Below are 16,698 nucleotides of genomic sequence, written 5' to 3' on the forward strand. Positions count from 1 at the left end.
TAAGACTTATTAGAAGCCTACATAGACATCTATATTGTTTATCTGCCTTCTACTCAATGAGGAGTTTTGGCCATGTTTGTTGCAAAAAAATAAACCCCCTTTCCTTTGTCTCTGAACTCCCTTGATGCAAACGTCTATATTTTATTCCTCTTTCAGTGTTATTAACATCTCATGTTTTTCCCATGACTGAATTGTCAGATGCAGTTGATGATAAATGCTCACAATGGAGCAGTACACAGTCCTGCAAAATCCTGCGCCTAAGGATTTCATTCACTGCCTGGATGATATTCCAGCACTTATTGTTTTTTTTTAAAGAAAAAAACATAATTTTCCACAACTATTGTCATGTAGTACATGTTAACATTTGTGTTTGTGTGGGAGAGGGACACTATTCTGAACAAAAAGGGGTGGATAAAATCAATACAGGAGCTTGTGGGTGCTTATAGATTCCAATCTTAATTAATGCCTACAGTGTCCCAGAAGTCACCAGAATGGTTTGTGACTTATTCGAAACACAAACTGGAAAAACATCATGAAGAACTATCGTCATATCTCAGGTAAGGACATTATGAGTGCAGCTGCGGACAAGTTTCAATGACACAGGTCCAGAATAACTCAGCTTCTGAAATCAGATGAGTAGGTGGCTGTCCTTTTTTCTATAGTTGCCTGCCTGATGTGGGTCAAAAAACTAGTCAGGGAATTAGTCAAAATCATTTAAGGTGATCAGCAAAATGGAAAGACACAACTGAAGTCTCAGTTGTATGATGAGAAAAGGAAATAAGAAAAGAAAAGTAGAGGTCCCTGCTGTACACATTTCCTGAACTCAGAAGATTGGTAAATACAAATTCAAAGTCATTTGTATCTGCCTGAAGTTATGTGGTAGCCAACTGCCCTTTGTTTCTTTGACATAAACATGCCTAAGGAAGAAATTTGCTCCTTCCTCTCTTAAAACACGGTGGCTGATTTCACAGGACAACTTTCCATTACTAACTCACACACACCATCTTGAAGTTGTCCATAAATATCAGTACTGAGGCATATTTTTTTACATAGACAGATATGAGTAAGGGACCTAGATTTTTGTAGGTATCTCTCCTCTTGTTTGGGCTGATTAGGACTCTGCACATCAGTTACCATTAAAACCCAAGCAAAGTATTTCTAATTTCTATGCTGTAAGCTCAAGAGTGAGGCATCCATGCTTCATTCATCCTTGGAGAGGATTAGTTTAATTTTGATTTCCTCTCTCGGTGTTCACTTTGGAGGTTTTCACATATATTGCTGACACTGACTAGAAGTTGGCAGTGAGAAGGCAATCATGTGATGTATATAGCCCTTCTGCCTCCCTCAGCCAAGATGGTGAGGCTGTCAACAGAGGCACGACGGCTTCATCTCCTAGGCAGGAGGCAGAAGACTGGATGGGAACAAGTGTCTCGAGGTATTTTTTTATTTCTTCTTCAATGTCTTCATTAACCCAATAGTAGTTTGTTGGTCAGTTTCAAGATATTACAGATTTTCCTTGTTTTCTTATTTTTGATTTCTAGTTTTTGATTTCTACTTTGATGCCATTCTGATGGGGGATGATCCTCAGTATGATTTCAGCCTTCATGAAATTGTTGATACATGCGTTGTAACCCAATATATGATCAGTCCAATATTCAGCTTTTGGGAGTGTGGTGTCCTATAAATATCCATTAAGCCCAAAGGATCTAACTTTTTGCTTATATTTATTATTTCCTTATTTATTTTCTGTCTGGTTGATTTGTTCATTGGTGAAAATGAGGTGCTGAAGTTCCCTACCATTAATATATTTTTAAAATTTTCTGATTTCAGATTTGATAGTAATATTTTGATGCTCTTTCATTTGGTGAAAAAAATGCATATATATATATATATATATATATATATATATATGGATTAAAATTGAGTGCCCAGAAATAAACACATACCTATATGGACAGCTCCTCTTTGACAAAAGAGCCAAGGATATACATTGGAACAAGGAAAGCTTCTTTAATAAATGTGTTGGGAAAACAAAACAGCTACATGCAAAAGAATGAAACTAGAACAATAATTCACACCATTCAAAAAATCAACTCACATTGGATAAAAAACTAGGACATACGAGCTGAAATCTTGAAATGGATAGAAGAAAACATAGGCAAAGCACCAACTCACAGAATTCAGAGATGTCTTTTTTTGGGTTCACCTCCAACAGCATGGAAAATAAAAGAATATAAACAACTGGCTATATCAAACTACAAAGCTTCTGCACAGCAAAAGAAACTGCCACTAAAATAAAAAGATACCCTATTGAATGGAGGAAACAATAGTACTCCATATATTCAATAAAAAGCTGATCTTCAAGATCTACAAAGAACACACACAACTCAACAAAAAGAAAACAAATGACCCAATCAAAAATTGGGCAGAAGAACTAATTAGGCATTTCTCCAAAGAAGATATACAGATGGCCAATAGGCACATGAAATATGTTCCTCATCACTTATCATCAGGGAAATTCAAATCAAAACTACAATGAGACACCATCTCACACTGGTCAGGATGGTTCATATCAAAAAGACCAGAAACAACAAATGTTTGAGGATATGGGGGAAAAAAAAAAAACGCACCCTCTTATACTGTTAGGAATGTAGACTAATCCAACATCTATGGAAAACAGTATGGAGATATCTCAAAAGAGTAAAATCAGATCTGTCATTTGACCCAGCAAATCAACTCCTAGGTATCTATGCCAATTATACAAAATACTAATTTGAAGTGATACATGCACTCCTATTTATTGCAGCACTCTTGACAACAGCCATGTTTTAGAAACAACCAAAGTACCCAAATACAGATGAGTATATCATGTGGTGTATATACACATGGAATACTACTCAACTATCAAGAAAGATAAACTCTTTCCATTTGTGACAACACAAATGGGATTGAGGGGGATTATGTTAAGTAAGAACATCTGAAGGAGAAATGTCAGATTGTGTCATTTATATGAGGAACACACAGAAAGCAAACAAAGGATTAGATAAAGGCAAACTAACCCTAGAAATATGACTAAAAAATTGAGGTTACCATAAACAGAGAAGACAGAGGGGTGACAATAGGGAGAGAAAGCATAATGGACCAATGAGAATGAATTGTGCTTACTTTGGTGGTGAATATGTTGTAGTAACAAAACCTGAGGGCAGAGCCTATACTTCTAAAATCAAACAATGATGTAAACTACTGTTACCTCAATAAAAAAAAAAGAAAAAGAAAATACTTTCATAAATACTTTCTATTATTTGTTCAGATAATATTACCTACATGAGCAATTCAATTCCCATTTATCAGAAATAATTAAGTTCATCAGATGACTTCAGCACTAATTGAGATAAACATTTTTTTAAATTGATCATTCACAATATAACCACAAGTCATATACCCCAGCAATATCTTCGTCCCTTATTTCAATTCTGCCCTCCTAGGTACTCAGTGTGTACTAGACCAGAGATTTTCATAATGCCAATCTTAGCACAAGCTCATTTTTCCTTTGAAGGAATCACACCAGTGATCCCGTACATGAAACCTTCTGACCATTTGACTTTAAAGTCATGACACTGAGCTTCAACTTTGCCCTTGCTAGTGCTCAGAAAAGTTTTACTTCCTCCCTTGCAGAAAAAAGTGCTTAATACACTAGTCAAAATAAACATATTGAATTAGCTAGATGAAATGTTGTTATAGATGTTTGTCAAATTGGACTACAATTGATGCAAGGGGCAATGAGATATTGATGACACAGATGAAAATACTTTAGATGTCACACACCCCTCCATCTTCAAACCTCTCCAATTGAAATTAAGTTCTCCAATTGCATATATACTCCAACTATTTATCAGCAAAAAAGTATACATAGGATTAGATGCAGACTGTCTGGAATAAGATGTTAGATCACACAGGCTGTCTTAGGAATTGGATCAAAGCAAAGGAAATTTGGAGGATCTGTTCAGCTTATAAGTGAAAGGGATTGGTCAGTCAGGCAGGATAAAGACAGCTGTTTGCCGCGCAAAACAGTGAAGGCGAAGCCAGTTTGAAAATTCAGAAAAGTGCACACAGAATAAAAGATTAAGCATTCTTATGCATATAGCTGGGACATTTTGAAATAAGATACATACAAATATGCATGTATAAATATCCTCATAATTACATATACACAAGAAAATCAGATGTTAGCAGGTCTGTCTCCCTTTCTTAGCAGCCCTAGTGGTGATTCCATTTTTTCTTGCTTTTTCTGGCTTCTAGAGGCTGCCCACATTCCTTGGTTCCCAGTTCATTTTCATCTTCAAAACCCGTAATTTATGGTTAAAACCTGTAATTTATGGTTGAGTCTTTCTCATATCACTCCAAGCCTGCCTCTTCCACCTCACTTTTCCATCTTTTAAGGACCCTCTGATTATTCTGGGCCCACACCTGGATAATATAGGCTAATTTTCCAATATTAAAGTCAGATGATTAGCAATCTAAATTCTATCTGCAACCTTAATTCTCCTTTGTCATATGTCATAACATATGTATATTAGTGGGGATCACTACAAGGAAATCTTTGTAGAGAGTTATATTTTGCCTACCACAACACCCCAAACTAGGGTTTTTAGTGTTGAATTTAATGCAGTATGTACATTGATTTATAATGATGTACACCTGAAATGTACATAATCTGATTACTTCAGTTAAAAAATAAAGTACTGGGCCTCCCTGGTGGCCCGAAGGGTTAAAACCGCGACCTATGAAGCTGTCCGAGGCCTCTGTGGCGTGAGTTCAATCCCCAGCCTGTCAGGGAGCAACCCACATGGCGCAGCAGACCTCTCCAGTCTCACCCACTGTTCCCTTCAGTAGTGTATTTCAGTCAATCTGCCTTTCTGTTCCCCGCTCTGTCTGGTGAATCTTCTCACCGCCCATACCTCTGGCCTGTACCCCAGCTCTTGTATGCATAAATAAATGAATCTTTAAAATAAAATAAATAAATAAATAAAGTACTAACGTGCAGTTATGAATGTAGGTGCAAAATAACAAACATTACAAATCAATAGACTAATATATCTAATACATAGTACACATTATATGTGTATATCAAGACTACCAAGGCTTGTTCTAAAAATTCAATAACAGCTGAAATAATAAAATTCATCAATATAACTACCTACTCTTAAGAGATTATCAAAACACATTAAAATTTATATTGATGCAATAAATATATTCAGAAAAATGAAACACTAAGTCATTATTAAAAACAAAAAAACTCCTAATTAAAGGAGGATATAGAGTGTTATTATCACAGAATACTTTACTGTGCATTATGATTTTAAGTATGATATGTAAAAAAGAGTGCATCTTAGAATTAAAGAAATATTTTTAGGTAGATTTTCTTTCTATTACTCTTTAAATTACTCTAAGACTTGGCAACAAGAAATTTCTTAATGTAATAAAGTGACACTAGCATCAATCTAACAGCAAATATTCCATTTAGTATGAAAATGTTGGTATAGTGACTCAGCAACAAGATTGTATGACAGATCTCATCTCAGTTACTTAACATGTTCCTAGAAAAATAATTTGAAGAGAAAAAGGAGACAATTAAGAAGTACAATTTTGAAAACATTTCTGAGCCCCAAAAAACAATGCACAAATAAATGGAACATTATACTATAGTCACAGATAAAAGTATTATTACTTTAATGATGTCAAGTGTTCCTAAGTTTTAAGTTCAATATAACTATAGGATTATAACAAGAAATTTCATAAAAACGGCAGTCATCCTAAAATTCACATGGAAGAGAACTCCAAACGAGCTAAGATAATTCTGATGAATAGATCGAAAATTTATACCGTGACAATAGCAAAACTAATTATAAACTTACAACTATTACTTTCATATTGTCACAATGTTAGACAAATAGATCAGGGTAAAGAACTGTGAAACAAGAAACACATCCATACATGCATGGAAATGATATATGACGGGGTGACATCATAAATCCTTGGAAAAGGAAAATATGAATATCAGGTTTTCCAGAAAGCAACATATCAGTGAAATATACAAGTATTTTCTTTGCATCAAGAATGAAAGAGGATGCCCACTAAAACTGACTTTATTCCCAATGTACTACAGGATTTAGAGCACTAAGAGAAAATAAAGGAAAAAGAAAAAGCATTAAAAGACTAAAACTCATTGATAGCAAATTATATGCTTTGTTGCACAAATACCTTAAAATATGAATGTGAATTTTTAGAATTAATAACAAATTTAAGCCATTTACTGTGTATCAATGTATGACAAAATTTTAATAGTTACAAAAGTTATAAGGCACCTTGGAATAAATATGTTCAAGAGTTATGTGGAAAAATTATTAAGCTTTACTGAAAGACATTTTAACAGATAAAACTAATGGAGAGATTCACCATGTCAATGGTTAGGAAGCCTCTGTATAATGAAGATTTTTATTCTTTCCAAATTTAATGTGATCTCAATCATAACCTATCAGCAGTTTTCATGCAAGTTGATGAGCTAATTCTATAATCTGTGAAAAGAGCCAAGGGGCAGAATTGCCATAACACCCCTGGAGAGAAAACTGGATTAAGGATGCATGCCCTCAAATCTCACAATTTTTACAAAAGAGCAATAAAGAATATGGTATTGATTTGTATGATTACTTTAGAAATACATTGCAAAATAATCAGAGATGTGGACAAATATATTCACTTATATACATATTAGCTACTGTTTCATGGAAAGGAGTTAAGAAATAGAAAATGTCTAACAAACTATAATTATGTGATAAACAAAAAATCATTTAAAATAAATGTTAGTTTTAATCATGAGATAATAACCAGAATACAAATGTGTTATGTTACCTAAGTGTTATATCACCTAAAGTATATTAATGCTATTATCTACATTTTTGACATAGAAAATATGTGCTGCTTATGTAGTTGTACATATAAAATCTATTCATAGATAAAAAATAACTGATTTCTTATTTCCCTTATTCTAATACACGAATAGTACAGCAGCTTTGTTCAAGGAGACCTATTAGTTGCTTCACTAATTGGGCAATGTGCATTTGTTCTCAGTGAGTTCTTTGCTCAGATGATATCTACAATAGTTAGGTTATGAGCAAAGAGGTAAAATGGAGGGAGAGAGCAAAGGCAAGGAGAGTAACAAAATTAGAAATGCCCAGTAAACACTACCACATAATTACAAAGTTTTCACTTTATGACAATGGTGGAGGAATAACAATTATGTATAAACAGGCCTGACCTCAAGAATTTTTCATTATACTTGCAGCCATGAATAGCTTAAGCCTTAATCACACACAGCAGCTTCTGAGTCTGCGTTTTTCAACTCTTTAATGCTGATACATTTCTCTATGTGTAAAATAAATTAAAAGCAATACAAAACACATGAAATTCTTTTGGACATTATAAAATGAACTCATAAAACTCCACCTTATTTATCTGTTTTGTGAACTCTGGCCCATTTTCTTTAACAACAGACCAAGTCTACCCTATCCTTTAATAGGATTTCCAGAGAACTGTTTTCCTGCTTTGTGATAAAATGTCTTAATGTTTGAACATAGGCAAGTAATTAAACTCCAATAGAAAGTATTGGTAGCACTTCAAGTTGTTGGGATCATACCCCATGAACCTTTTCACACTGTTGGAAGGGAAAATTTTTTCCAGTCCAAATTTTGCTACTTAGAAATTAAGTTTAGACAGATTTTAAAGAGCAAAAAAGGATCTTAGAAATTTTAAGTCTTCAGTTTGCAATGCAAACCCTAAAAAATTCAAATCTTTGACAATATGCAGCCACACTGCTTATCACCACTGTCCAGGCATGGATCTTTAATCTCAGTCTCTAAGACTATTGCTCTCGTTTCCACCACCAGCTTTAGGAAATCTGTATATTACACTCTTCAGCATCTGCCAGGTTTTCTGTTGAGCATTACTGGCCACAAAACTACAGCTTGATTACTTGCTTGTCTGGCAGTGTTAGTAATGCAAAGTCCTCTAATATTCTACCCATATCAGCTTGTTTTGCATATCTCGGAGTTTAGGAAACTATTATATCTTTTTAAAATTCTTTCTTGGCTTTTCTTTGAAGACAAAATAAAACCCTCCCAAAATCTGTATTATGACTAAATTCCGTTTGCCACACTTCATCATAAAGCTTGCTTGGCATTTTTCACTACCGAATGAAAAAAATACATAGGTACACTATATCCTGTTAGGAAGAGGGGCCCCCAAATAACAGAGGCCTCAAATATTTTATTAGTTCGATACTTAGCATAATACTAATGAATTTAATACAAATCCTATGTAAACTAATGCTATGATATATGTAATATATTCCTATTTCATAGATAAGAAAATGGAGACAGAACTCTGGGTGAATCCTCTTACCCTCCCGCACATCTGGCCTGTACCCCAGTTCTTGTATGCTTGAATAAATAAATCTTAAAAAAAAAAAGAAAACTGAGACAGAATTAATAAATTATTCAAAATGATGAATGGCAGAGCTGGGACTTGAATCATTTTCTCAATTATAAATTGATTATTACAACCATTAATGAAACCAATGGATGGTTGTCAGTGGATCTTTCAAAATGGTCTGGCACCAAGATGGCTGAGACTCATCTTCTCTTTACACAGGGCTACCAGGTGCCATATTCAGCCAGATAGGCTATGCCCCACTCCATCTCAGAAGCAATAGGCTTTTTCGATGTGCATACTCTAAAAATATGAAGAAGCAGGATTATAGAAACTTCTTCCTAAAGCATAATGGATGGTGCCTCGAGCATACCCTGGCCTCAGTATGTCTCTGTTAAATGATGCCAGATTAAGGGATTGTGTGTTCTAACTTGCTAACCTCTGCTTTTGAGTTTCTTCAGTAAAGTCTGATTCTCTTCTATGAACTATGAGTTTTGCCTTCAATCTCCAGTATGTAACACATAGGGAATGTGGTTAGTGCTTGATGAGTATTGTCAGAGATTTATACTGTTATTTAATTGCTATTATCAGTATGAACTATGAAGTGGAGTTTTAATTCTCTTTGCCATGATTCCAAGTATTTCTTTACACTCTTGCTATGCTAGGCAAGTCCTCCTTGCCTTCCTCTACCAAAAATTTCCGTTATCATCTTTAAAACAAAGTAGAAATTTTACTTCATCTGTGACTTTCCCAAATGAATTTAGACAACCATTTTTCTGAATATAGTACATCCCACGTGATGATGTAATATTCTATGTAGATAAATAAACCCTCTACTAGGCTATGAACACCTCCTGATAAAGAGATCTTTCCTTTAGGAGTAAAAGCAGATAGTCTGTCTCTAACCAATAAAATGTAAACACTTTTAATCCATTTGTAACTTTATTTAATTCATTATTTACCTGGATTTTTTTCCAGCATATTTTTTAGTAGGCGCATATAAGAAGACATACTTAATTGATAGTAATGTGAATCTTTTCTTCCCAATGTTTTGAATTGTCCTAGTAAAGGTTTACTATCATAAAATATACTTTATAATTACTTTAGGTTTGCATCATGAACTTTACTTTTAGTGATATTTAAGGAAAATATTTTTTCTCCCAAAATACAAAAATCAAGTCACTTTCTCTAGACTGGCATCATTCTCAGGGGGAAAAAAATCATCCCTAGAATAACAAATATGAATGTTTATCTCTGGGCATATTTTATGTTCTTTGCAAAGGCTCTGGCAAAGCATTTGTTTTTATATTGATTTTCCTCAAATACATTCACGCCCCAGTACTATTCTGAAATATATTCTATCTCTTTGGCAGAACAAAGAATTATTTCTCACTGATAGCAAACAGGTAGGAAAGCATTTGTCTCTTTATTGTTTTGAATAAATATTTGGGATTATAAAGGAAGAAAAAAGAAAAGAAAATTTATAGAGAATCTACTGAGTACCAGAAATTTTATTCATTTGAGTATGTAAATACATGCGCACAGGACAGATAGATGAAAGACAGATTACTGATGGAGGAAGAGGTGGAGAAGGAAATGGAAGAAAAAGATAGGTAGGTAGGTAAAACAATAAAGGTTTTGGTGTCTCAAATACTATGCTCAGGATTGCCAATGGACATGATTTTATATTTTAAAATGGTGAAAAAAAACTTGTTAAATTCTAAGTATCATATTCCCTAAGTATTATATTCCCTATATTTACATGATTGTTGCATTTCTGAAAACTCAATGTATCTTAATACAATGCCAAAAAAACAGTAATTGTATATACAATGGAGTTAGAGTCTATATGCTCCTTTAAGTAAAATTTTAACATCCACTCATTTCTTCTGGATTCAGCCCTGAGTCAGGGCACAAGATTTAACCAGACTTTGGTCTCACTTGGGCTCATGGTCAGGCATACCATGGAGTGGAAAAACAACTGCAGAAGTCCTTGTTTTTATCATGAACAGGTTTTCAGTTACTTCAAAATAAAGTCTCGCCACATAGACCAAGAAATTTTTCATTTTTCATTATTTCTTGCCATAGATTAGTAATTTTTTCATTCTTGAGAATGTTTCCAGTCACTGCAGGGCAGCATCACTGGCCACTGCACATTTAATTAGCTCCAATAGCTCTTCCCTTCATTGCCAAGTCAAACTGATACACAAATCTCTATAGGAAATTCAATAGGTGATGAGATGAGACACCACTGAGAACCACTGGCTTAACCTTCATTACACTGGAGGATTGCTCGCATCCAGGTCTTTGAACAAGAGAAATCTTGTCATCATATACATTGTTATACCTTGGGCTTTATACAAAACTTACACGGAAGACTCACAACACCTGAAACACTACAGAGACTAGAGACTGTTATTCCCAATTTAAAGATGAGGAATGAGGACCTCCCTGGTGGTGCAAGGTGCTATCTGCAGCCACTGCAGCACAAGTTGGATCACTGGCCAGGGAGCTACCCACATGGCACAGCAGACCTCTCCTAACTTGGCCGCTACTCCCTTCAGCAGTGTATTTCAGTCAGTCCACTTGTTCTGTTCCCCACTCTGTCTCTGGTGAATCCTTACACACACACCCCCAACAACTCTGGCCTGTACCCCAGTGCTATTATGCATAAATAAACAAATCCAAAAATAAAAATAACCTTTAAAAAATAATAAAGATGAGGAAGGAAAAATGACTTATCTAAAGTCATGTGAACTTAGTGTTTCAGAACCCTAACAAAATTGCTACAGCAGGGAGATTAGATACAGCAGGGAGATTAGATCTTGCTCTGTATCCTTATACAGTACTTCCCCTTCAGCATAAATTACTCAGATCTAATCACCTTAGAAATTTGAGTCCTTGGCTGGTTGGAATCATTCAATTAGGAATATTTTGTATTCAACTGTTATCTTGTTTTAAGTGCTGTTTGTGTTTTAATCTGATTAATCTAGCTTGCGCCTTTAGCAGTTCATATTCCCAATTATTAATAATCGTTAGTGCAATGAAACTATTCTTACTTTTGAATTTCAAATAAAAGGCAGCTGTGACTGCTGCTTTGTATTCTGGCTGATGGAAAATGAGAATATTGTTGATTTGATCCAGTCAGAGTAAGATTTATGATTCTGTCCTTGTTTTAATTTCACAGTCCTCTTATGCCAAATTTTGTTTTAAAAATGTTTCTCTCCCATATTTGGATTGGATTGTTTATGCACTCCCCAGAAGAAATTAATTAATGTAACTATTTTTTTCATTCACTCAACAGCTTTTTTTGTTTGTTTGTTTTAATTGCATTCCCCCTATGTAGTGGATATTGTGCTAGGAAATAAGAACATACAATTATTCAAGAAAAAGTTCCAGACCATAAGTATGGTTTTAAGGAGAAGACAGAGGCATAAATAATAATAAACACAGAATGGGCACCTAGTGTAGTTTAGAGAAGCCGAGAAAGACAGGAAGTGACAGCCATACTGAGACAATAATAATAAATCAACTTTATCCTGATGAATGAATGATAATTTTTCAATAAGATAATTTATATGCATTTGCAAAGGTGCAGAGAATGGACACAATGGTTCCAGTTACTACAGAAGGACTAAAGGAAGAAAGGGTGAGAAGTGAGGCCTGGACAGCTGATGGACCCACTTCATTGCTTATTTTATATGGTATGACAATGAATTTGGATGTCAACCTTAAACCACAGTGATATGATATGAAATGGTCAGATACTTGTTTCATAAAAGTCAGTCTGAATGGATTGTGGAGACTGTAATGAGAAAGTTTGAATTGAAGGAACAGCCTGAGAACCTTTAAAACAATGCATTATCAAATGCAGTCATAGCAAAGAGCATTAATGGGTATTAGGAAGGATCTGGTGAGGACTTAGCTGTGGGTAATGTAAAGGGCAGAAGGAAAGGAAGAAAAGCAGATTTTTGGTGTGGACAACTAGATTTAGAAGGACGCATTTCCTTGAGGTAGAAAACCCAGATAAGAAACATATAGAACAAATGCTGCTAAAATTCATATGGAACCACCTAAGACCACATATTCAAAACAATCCTGATAAAATAGAGTGACTCATGGTGGTATCACACAGTTGATCTAAGACAAAGGAGTCATGAATATATATTATGGAAAGGAAAGCCTCTTTAATGAGTGGTACTGGGAAAACTGGATAGCCACATGAAAAAGAATAAAACTAGGTCACTATCTTAGGCCATCCATAAAAATTAACTCAAAACTGATAAAGGGCTTGGATGTAAGAACCTGAAACCAAAAAATAAAGAGAAGAAAAAAAGGCAAAATACTACACAACGCAGGCTTCCGAGATGTCTTTGTGGATCTATCTCCAACAGCAAGGAAAGCAAAAGATAATATAAACAATTGGGACTACATCAAACTAAAAAGTTGCTTCACAGCAAAAGAAACTGCCACTTAAACCAAAAAACACCCTACTGAATGGTAGAAAAAAAACAGAACTCCACACATCCAACAAGGGGCTGATATACAAGATCTACAAAGAACACATCCAACTCAATGAAAAGAAAACAAATAACCCAATCAAAATTGGGCAGAATATCTAATGAGGTATTTCTCCAAAGAAGACATACAGATGGCCAATAGGCACATGAAAAAATGATCATCACTTATCATCAGGGAAATGCAAATCAAAGCCAAAATGAGATACCACATCACACTGGTAAGAATGGCCCATATCAAAAAAACAGAAACAAGTGTTCAAGATGTGAGGGAAAAAAGAACACTGTAGGAAGTAATGCATACAGGACTGGCCCAGCCCATATGAAAAACAGTACGGAAGTTTTTCAAAAGATTAAAAATAGATATACCATATGTCCCAGCAAATCCTTGTTATCTAGCTGAAGAAAAAAAAATCACTAATTCAAAGGGAAATATGCACTCCTGTGTTCACTACAATACTCTTTACAATAACCAAACTATGGAAACACACTTAATACCCCAAAAACTGACGTGTATCAGAAAGATGTGGTATAGACACACAATGGAATACTACACAGCAATCAAAAAGATAAAGCACTGAAATAATGTGACATGATAGGGGTGCTAACTATTGCTACTATGACATCATATTACAATATATGAATATATCAAAATACTATACACATTAAAGTTCCACATTGTTATATGTCAAATATATTTTAATTAAAAAACACTTGTTAAGAGGGTAGATCTCATGTGAAGCTAAAATAAAAATGAAAATTACTTTCTAGTAGGAAATCCCTATTTGGAAGGGTAGCAAAAACTTACTCTCTGTCATTCTTCCCTCCAGTTTCCTAGACATTATGTCTGAATTTCTTGGTGAGTATGTAATGTTAAGACATCAAAGAGGAGATGGGGACAAGATGATGGGGTCCCCAGCAATATATGCCTGAAGAATTATGCTGCCAGACTTATCTTCTTGACTGGCTCTTGTTCCATGTGCTTTCCCATGATACATAAATAGTTCTTACCCAATTTACTCATCCATTATGTATCACTATTAACTGAACATCTACTATGTGCTTGACATGTTCTGTAGGAGCTGGGGAAAGAGGGAGAAAAAAATAAAGTTTCTATCCTTGTACAGACAACATTCAAATGGCTCATCTATTCACAAGGCTGCTTAGATTTCAAGTCTGTCTTGGCTTCTGTAGTGCCTTTTGGGCGTGCCATGGGGTGCACTTGGATAGTGATGTAACCTTCTGACACCCAGGAATCTATGCATGGCTGTCCGTGGACCATCTGATTGAAGGGATCATGGAGACATTTTCTCTTTTTGAGTTGTGCTATTCTCTTTGGTCTCATGAAGGGTCCTTCTCTCCTCTTACCCAAAGATACCTCTTTACTTTCTTTCCTCTAGCTGAGAATTATTTTTCTAGGTGGAGAGAAGCACCAGTCTCTTCCTATTTGTTCTCCCAGCCATTTATGTATATACTGAAAATACTCAAAGCTCCTGAGACAGAATACCACAGACTTGAGGAAACTGCTCTCTGCCTGCATCCCTCCTGTGAGGAAGCACAGGGTCCATCCCTCTGGAAAGGCATGAGGGAAAAAAAAGGAAAAAAGAAAAATACACAACACTTCATGCATCAAAACATTACTCTAACTGGCACAACTTGAACCAAGAAATTAGATGAGGTTACAACTTCATTAAAGTTCAACATTACTAAAGCTTTAACGGAATTAATGTAATTGTATCATTTTTTAAGACTCGTGTCCCCTAAGTTTTTGTTTTACTTTATGTGTGAAATGTCAATATTTCACCACTGCAATTTTTATTTACATATTTTTCCACTTTCCTTCCCTAGCCCTCCCCCAACCCCTGAAATTCTGCTGGGCACACAAGGCCTTGCTGGTTTGTGAAGCACCTGGGAGCCCTGGGCATGCCCATCCTCCCCAACTCCACCATAAGGCCTCTGCCCTATTGTCCCTATCAAGTAAACCCCAGTCCTCCTCCATGCCAGGCCTCTCCCACTCAGATTTACAGTGCTGCGGTTCCTTGCTATTGAGGCTTCTCCAGGTGTCAGGGACCCAGATCTGTCCCAAAAGTCATGCGCGGTGGAGGAGGCCAGGCAGGAACACAGGTGGGGGTGGGGAGAGTGAACTGTGCAAACGCAGGGGCAAGACTCTCACTTTCTGGGAAGCTGGGAGTCAGGGGACTTACTTTGTTACCTGATTCCTTTTGTCACTGGCTCCCCAGCCCCAGGTTAGCTGCTCACTGATACATTTGAGTAAATTCAGTCACCTCACAAATTTCCATCTCAAGAGGATTTTAAATTCTTAATTCATTTCTGTCTACTATTAGTGAATAGTCAAGCCAGATCCTAGCATCCTGTTATAGACGCAGTTTGCAGGAGAATTTTGTATGGCCCCCAACTTCTCCTCCCAAGCCATCATTGAAGAATGCCTAACTATGTGTTCTCCTCCTACTAATAAGATGTTAGTTTGACTACATAACCCATCTAAGGAGAACCAAAAGGGGATAGGAGAAATTTTCCCTCCTACCCTAAAGTTGGATTGTAAACTGGTACAGTTTACATTATGAAAAACAGCAAAGCATCGTCCTCAATAAGAAAAGTAGAACTAATATTAGATGCAGTTAAACTAGTATACGTACAGAAGTGTGATGCAGTTACCCAACTTCTGAGTATACGTCTGACAGAAGTTACATCTTTTTCTTAAAAAGTGATATCTGCACACCTATGTTCATAGCAGCATTATTTGCAGTAGTCAAGATACAGAAACAAGCTAAGTGTTGATGGATGGATGGCTAAAGAAAATGGGGTATTATTCAACCATAAAAAGAAGGGAATACTGCCATTTGTGACAATAGGAACAAAATGGGAGCAGATGATATTAAGTGAAATTAGCCAGATATAGAAAGACAGGTGTATAGTCTCACTTATATGTGAACCCCTTTTTTAAAAATGTCAATCCCAGAAAAACAGCAAATAGAGTGATATTTAAAATGTCAGGAGCTGGGAAGATTGTGGAGGAAATGGGAATATGTTGGTAAAAAGGTATAAAGTTTTAGTATAAGATGAGGAAGTTTTGAGAATTTGATGTAAAGCATGGAAACTACAATAAAAAAATACTACATACATGAGATTTGCTAGGAGCGTAAAACTTATGTATGTTAATAACTTGACTGTGGTAATCATTTTATAATGTATATGTGTATCAAATCATCACATTGTACACTTTAAGTATATACAGTTTCATTCATCAATTATGCATCCATAAAACTGGAAAACTTGTTTTTTAAATGAAGACGTCCTTCTTTGTTAAACGTCATCTAATGCAGTTTGCTTTGAGAGCATGCATTGCGAACATCCTCAGGAGGAAAATTAGAGCCCACGGTCAACACTCCACTTCTTAATGCCCTACCTTTTATTTTTTTCCTGTACCATCTATAGGAAATGATTTCATTAACTATCTTCATTAAAAAGGAATTATGAAAATAACATCATCTATATTTATGCTTTGCAATATAAATTTCCTCAAAATGTCAATGTCCAGCAGTGATTATTCAGTAAATAGGGGAAGCTCAATCAAAACTTCTGTATCAAGTCAATTATCTGTTATATTATTATATACTTATGATTACCATTATTGCTATTGTTAATGTTAATTTCCATTTTCCATATAACTCCTATG

The sequence above is a fragment of the Talpa occidentalis genome, unplaced genomic scaffold, assembly GCF_014898055.3.
Source record: "Talpa occidentalis isolate TD23 unplaced genomic scaffold, MPIMG_talOcc4v2.1 talOcc4.5, whole genome shotgun sequence".
NCBI classification, from domain to species: Eukaryota; Metazoa; Chordata; class Mammalia; order Eulipotyphla; family Talpidae; genus Talpa; species Talpa occidentalis.